General features: G+C 42.2%; 1 pseudogene; it reads right to left on the reverse strand.

The window, feature by feature from the left end:
• Nucleotides 1-1,105: 1,105 nt before the first annotated feature.
• Nucleotides 1,106-1,593, reverse strand: LOC116091739 (annotated as a pseudogene).
• Nucleotides 1,594-7,018: the final 5,425 nt, after the last annotated feature.

The raw sequence follows: 7,018 nt of genomic DNA on the forward strand, positions 1-7,018 counted from the left end.
GCTAAGATTACACCAGATATTTTAGGTGCATTTGACCAAGGACCAGCAGGGAAGGCATCTTCCGCTGGCTCAGTGACAACAGACAATCGTACGTGCAAAATAGCCTCCTCCCAGCAACAGCCACAGCTGTTCCAGGTTTCCTTCCTAGGTTTGTATACTCTAGGGGCAAAGGTGCTAGCAGTTTAGCATTACTACCATGTTTCGATAGAATTTGGATTATTTTCCTATTTACTTTTTATTTCCAAGGCAAACTAACTCTTTGTCTCCAGACTGCTCATCACTTGTCTCTACTTTACTAGACTCCACACCTTTTTTTAATTCTTGTAATGTTAAGGTATTACCATAATTTAAACAAAACCCATCAAAGCATTATTGTCATATTACAAAGTTTAGCTGCCAATCCTTACATATGAATGCAATTTTGAATACATCAAAATAACATCGTTTTAAATCTTATCTCTGGTCCAGGCCTCACTCTTGGCCTTACTAAACTTATAAGGGGTAAGAGTTACATAAAATATCATGAAGACCTGTTTTCCTGAGTCTGCTCATGCCACGTGTTGTCGCTTAACAGGACTCCAACCCTGAGTTACCAGTTTTAAGCTAGTTCTCTGTTACCAATATTAGAAGCAAAAAAAAGCTGTAGTCCCCTTTAAGAACAGCTCATGCAGACAGTCAGCCTCTATCAGCTCTTTTTCAGCTGTGCTTAACACCTGGCCACAGCACAGTGGCTTATCAGTTTCTGTTATACAAATTGAGACTGGATTTTACCAATTTAAACTAAATCAAAGTTTTAACCAATTTTTTTTCTTCTTTAACATGAAACACAGAACAACAATGATTTATCTAAACAGCGCCCACCACATGGTAAGCAAAGCATAACTCTCAAGGCTACAATATCTAATCACCACAGTTTACAAGATACCAATTCAATATTTTTTGAACCAGATGATAAAGACAATATTTTTAACCCAATTAATCTATTTTGTAAAAACCTACTTGGTTGTTCAGGGGTCCCTGACTGCTGTGCCCTGCTCTCTGGCTGCGCCTGACCTTGGCCCCTGGGGAGCCCATGCCAGGGGAGCCTAGGTTCCTGCCTTGGGCTTCAAAGCAGCAACTGCCCCTCCCGAAGAAATGCCTCCTCCATGGCCCCATCCCTGTATAGAGCTGTGGACTCTACCTAGCCTCCACTGCTGCAGACCCAGTTAGCCAGGCATATCTCTAGGTAGGCCACCATTTAATCTTGCACTTGTCCCACCAATGGCTACATTGCTTTGTTGATACTCTCAGCACATAAGACAGCCCCAAAGACAAAGAATGCCACAAGACGGCCCCAGTTGGGGCCCCCTTGGAAAAGTTCGTGGAATACCTGGGTGTAGCATTGCTGGGCTGAGCCTGGGGTCACGTAGCTGAGTGGTCAGGTCAGAGATAGTGCTGTGGAAGCGGGTCTCAAACTTGTCTCCAGAAGCCTGCATGGCTTGGTGCAGCCGGTCCTCTGCTGAGCCTTCCCCAGAGCCAGCTCCACAAGCATAACCTTTCTGCCTCAGCTTCCACTAGAGCCCGTGTGTCTGGGGTTGAGGCTGGGGTTGACATCCAGGTGGCCAGCCTGGATGGGGAAAAGGCCAGGGATCTGGATCTGGCCTGGAAAGAACTGAAACTGCAGCACCTGGGACCCGGCCCCTACCTCCAACACTTTGGCAGCTGTGGGGCCGATTCTGACTGACCTCTCAGGAAACCCAGGACCACGGGATTCCTGCTGACACCATTTTTTATTCCCAGTTCCCCCAAGAGCAGCCCAAAGACCCAGCAGCAGCGGCCCTAGCTCCAACACTGTCCATCAGTCAGGGGGGTGTAAATCGTCAGTCCAAGGTCCAAACACACATACAAAATCAGTCACCACATAGACATCCACCTTTTCAGGTCTATGACACAGAGATAGACAACTAGGCCCAATAACAAATATCAGGTACACAGGTAATCAAAGCCAAATCACAGAGTTGCTCGGCCTGTGCCTGCCACGGCTGCCAAGATGGACTGGTCACAAAATACACACAAAAAGACTCGTCTCAATCGTGAGTGCCAACCTTACTTCAGAAAAACAGACAGCTGGAAATTTACCAAGGTCCTTATTTCACCTGAACTGACATGTCCCTAACCTCTGTCCAGTGAGCCAACTTCAGAGTTATTGTCTGTCCCATTGCAGTCACAAGGTCAACAAAAATCACAAACACAGCACAGAAAATTAGACAGAGAATAAGGCAGGAAAAAAATGGCTTAGGCAGAGCAAGTTGTACTATCAAAATGACCAAGAGAACAGACACACCTCCCTCCTCTCGAGGAGTTCTGTCCTCTAGTGGGATTCCTCCAGACGTCCCCGAGGTTCCCTAAATTTCCACTGGGACGTCTTCCATGGTGGCAGCCGGTGACCTTCTGGCATGTCTACCATCAGCTCCCTTCCTCATCTCGAGGACAGGGAGTCGCTGTCCAGTCCTGGAACTTGACCAACTGCATAATATGAGCTCAAGAGATAACCTTTGCTACCTTTACTCAGGTTGCGACTGGCTACAGGGAATGGAAGTAAGAAACAGACTCACAAATTGCCAACAGGCAAGCAGTTCACAGACAAATTACAAGTAAAAACTTCAAACAGACACAATTTGGACAGACAGACTCACCTCCAAGGGGTCTTAGAGAGTCAAGGATGGTCGCAAATCCCGGACAAGCCCCCAAATAAAAGATCCCCAGAGCTGGGGAGACCCTCACTCAAGTCTTGGGATGATGCAACCACCCAATAACTCAGGAGAGACTGATCTTGCTGCAATCACATGAGGTTTATTCGGGATAAGCCAGATCTGGGGGTCAAACCTGTAGCCTAGCAGGCCAGTGGAGTTCGACCCCCGAACACAAGAAGTGAGGGGTATTTAAAGGGAAAAACCACAAACTGGTGTGTGTGTGTGTGTGTGTGTGTGTGTGTGTGTGTGAGGGTTACCAAGGAAACATAACATAAAAACAGTGGAAAATTCCAAAGGGACCCAACCCCTGGTTGAGTCAGGGTCATAAGTAAAACCTCCTGCACACTTGTTATTCACAAGAATGTGGTCTGGTCAATACTTTCACTTTATGACTGTCCATTCCCTAAAACCACCCAGATGGCTCATATCCTGCTTTTTGTTCTTGGACCTAACTAAGGGGGCCTTTGTGGACAGCAGGTTCCTGAAACTGGCTAGTCTACATTCCTGGCTCGTTACAGAGGTTTTCCATGTCCTTTTAGGTAAAGGTTATACATTATATATTCTCACCAATACATTTCTATTAAATGCTCTCATTTAAAAATTCTAGATTTCTCCAGCCTTTCACTGGTAATTGAACCAGGGTCCTCTGGAAGAACAGCCAGAGCCATCTTACTAGCTGCAATTTCACTTTTGTGTCCTGTAAAATTTTAAGGCTAAGTGTCATGCAGACTTTGTGTGACAGCAGTATTTGAGGCAACAGCTTCATGGAAGCCAGTCTCTTGCCCCTGCATTGTCTCCTGACACCCCTAACTCAGAGGTAGTCCAGATATATCCTTGGGAATTCGAGTGCTAGGTACCCACCAAGATATGATTTATTAATAGCTAGACAAAATTGGACATTGCTCTCTGACTTTTACCAATGTTCCAACATCTTAGCCAAACCCTGGCCTGGAATTTCGTAAAGAATGTTAGCCATCCAGACTAATTGCTCTTGGCATCATTAGGGAAATAATGAAGGGAATAGGGCATTAAAGCTTACAGAATGGGAGACTTATCCCAGGGCAAGATCAAGTAGAATTTTCATTCTCAGTCAAGTATTGCAGCTGAACCACTCCTAGGAATTAGCAAGAGACATGTCTCTACTTGCCCAAAAGATTAGCATAGTGGGCATTTTACTGAGGATGGGTGGGACCTTGAGCCATGAGTGTGTGTGTGTGTGTGTGTGTGTGTGTGTGTGTGTGTGTGTGACAGTGTGTAGCATTCAGCATTGAGGATTCTAAATCTGAGCATCTGTCCTCCTGGCTCTTGGTATAGGGTCTGGAGTGATACAAGATATGAAGGGAGGAAAGTCAACATTTGAATAACACAAGAGTAAACTTTACCCATGGTACAAGAATATTAGGCCTGCAATTTTGTCCATTTGCAAACCAACACCTATGGAATAGTCTCTGGCCTAATTACTTAGGGGAAGAGAGCGTTTATTTGGCTTATATGATCTTCATCTTTTGTCATGTTGAAGGGCTGGATAATTTTAGACTTTTAAATAAGAACATTTAATAGAAATGTATAATGTATAACCTTTACCTAAAAGGGCATGGAAAAGGTCTGTAAGGAGCCAAGAATGTAGGCCTGCTAGTTCCAGAAACCAGTCCCTCCACAAAGGCAGACATCTAGGTGTTTCTAGGGAGTGGTCAATCACAAAGTAAGTGATAATGACAATGATAAAGCCACATTCTTGAGAATAATGAGTATGCAGATGCAGGATGTTTACCTCATGACCCTGACCCTGACTTTTGGGTCCCTCTGAAATTTTCCACTGTTTTTTGTTGTTTCCTTGGTAACCCCCTCACCCCCCTTAGTTTGTGGTTTTTCCCTTTGAATACCCCTTACTCCTTGTGGTCTGGGTCGAACTCCTCTGGCCTGCAAGGTTACAGGTCCAACCCCAGTACCGGCCTATCCCAAATAAACCTACTGTGCTTGCAGCAAGATCGGTCTCTCATAAGTCATTGGGTGGTCGTGTCATCCCGAAACTTGAGTGAGGGTCTCCCAAGCTCTGGGGTCTTTCAATGTCTTTGGGAGAAAACATCTTCCCATATTCTGTGATATCTGATTGTCACACTAGACACACCAAACCAATAAACTATGTCTGTTTCAACTGCAATAGAAACATTAATATTGGTTGCAGGGAAAAGATTGACAGTAGAGATGTTTACTTCAAGTCTCTTGCTACATAGTGTTTATTTCTGCAATATCAGGAGTCCAGAGTAGTCTCACAATCCATCATTAGTTGGGTGAAAAATATTCCTATTATAATGGATGTTCTCTTGTACTTATATCCAATGATTCAGTGAATGCACTGGAGACATGCAAGGATGGGACTGGTGATGATGACTGTGATGAGACTGTGATGATTTCTAAACTAGCTTCAGTGCATGTACATGCTCTTCCTCTTGAATCCATCATACTGTAATTATCTAAGCATGCTAGATATTCTCAACTTTTAAAAATCTTAAATGTTGCCAACCAATGAATAAATATAGTTACTGTAGTTTTCAACTTTTGGAAATAAATATTAAATATTGCCAGCCAATGAATAAACATAGTTATTACGGTTTTCAAATGAAAAGTTCAAAAAACATGTTTACTTGTCCTAGAAATCAAAGCCAGCCCCTCATGATCAGCACTCTACTGAATTGTGTTCCCAGCCCTTGATTTTTTTTAGTAGAATCAGCAATGGTATTTCGTCATCAACTTTCAAAAATCTGACATTCATCAAGCTGAAATTAAATTAAGCAACAAAGATGATTTCAGATATCTTGAAGTTCTAAAATATAAATTGCACCTTAGAATTTATTTCAACCTCAGAGGGTCTATGCTTTACAGACCTATACTCTTCATCATGGCTTAAGGGTCCCTTCAGGGGTTCAACATCCCCCAGTCCCTTTTGGCAAAATATACCAAAAGTGGAAGAGCAGACTTCTGTCTTACAATATTCTATAAATTCTCAGGTACAGTCACAGCCTACAGAGAAACCTGTCAAGGAAAGCAGAAACTCAATGAAAAGGAACTGAGGAGATCTCAATAGGCTTACAGATGTTTCTCTGTTTCCTGTACATAGCACTAGGGAGTAGGTCATCTTGTCTGAGGTGTACTAATGCACAGTAAATTAAAGTTCAACAGTGGGGTGGATTCTGGGCTTTAAGTTTTTTTTTCTTTCTTTTTTTTATTATCAAGAGGCACTGGCTTAGGAGATTGCAATGGCTAAAAATGATGCTGGAAAAAAAGAACATTCTTTTGTCTCAGTAGTTGCTAGAAAGGTACATTTAGCTCAACAGCTTTTCTACAAAAATATCTCTCAAATCATTTCCAGCGTATGGCTCTCTTTCTTTATGCAATCTTCACAAGCTTTATTTTCTGTAATAAATGAACAATTTGGTTTGCTTGCCTGTGTGCTCACTGACTGTCTTGGAAAGAAATCACATAAAAAGAAAGTGTACTTAAGAAAATGACTGCCTCTGTTCTCTGTGTAAAGTTCTTCTTTTCTTTTCCTTGAGCAAATAATCATTGCTTGCTCCTCGTGCCAGGATCAATGCACAAAACAGATGGCAAAAGAAGAAAAAGACTTGGTCTTTTGCCTAAGGAAACCTATCAGAGAATGTAAATATTTCAATAAACAGGTACAATGGAGTTTTCTTATTCACAGGATAGGGATGTTAGCTATGTAATTTGTCAATTGACTTAGTGTCTATTTTTTCATTAAACTCACTCCAAAAATACCCTTACCATTTCAATGAGTTGGGAATTTGGACAAGGCCCAGCAGGACTACCCATCACTAGTCTGTGGTTTCTAGGGTCTAGGGTAGTAATTAATGCCTTAGTGTAAGGGGATAATGTCTTCTGAAAGATAAGAAGTTGACATGCTCTACTTGCTGGGGTCTGAGATAGAATGTTTCCTGGGATAGTCACATGTGGCCTCTACACGTGGCTTAGGATTCTTTATGCTACAGAGACTAGATTCTAAAAGGAAGCAAACCTAATGACAAAGAACTATATTATGTGGGAAACAAACCAACCAATCAGTTGCTAAATTCACTGTTTAATACAGTCTTTAATAATGGGCAGTCATTATAGCATTATGAGTAAAAAATGTGTATATTGTGTATGCTAGTAATAATACTTTATATAGTTCAGATGAATTAAATTGTATCACAAGAGAGGAACATTTCAATATTTACTTCAGACACCATTAAATCTAATTGTTTATTTGGAAGCCATTCTTTGCTAGC

This window comes from Mastomys coucha, unplaced genomic scaffold, assembly GCF_008632895.1.
Source record: "Mastomys coucha isolate ucsf_1 unplaced genomic scaffold, UCSF_Mcou_1 pScaffold15, whole genome shotgun sequence".
Taxonomy (NCBI): Eukaryota; Metazoa; Chordata; class Mammalia; order Rodentia; family Muridae; genus Mastomys; species Mastomys coucha.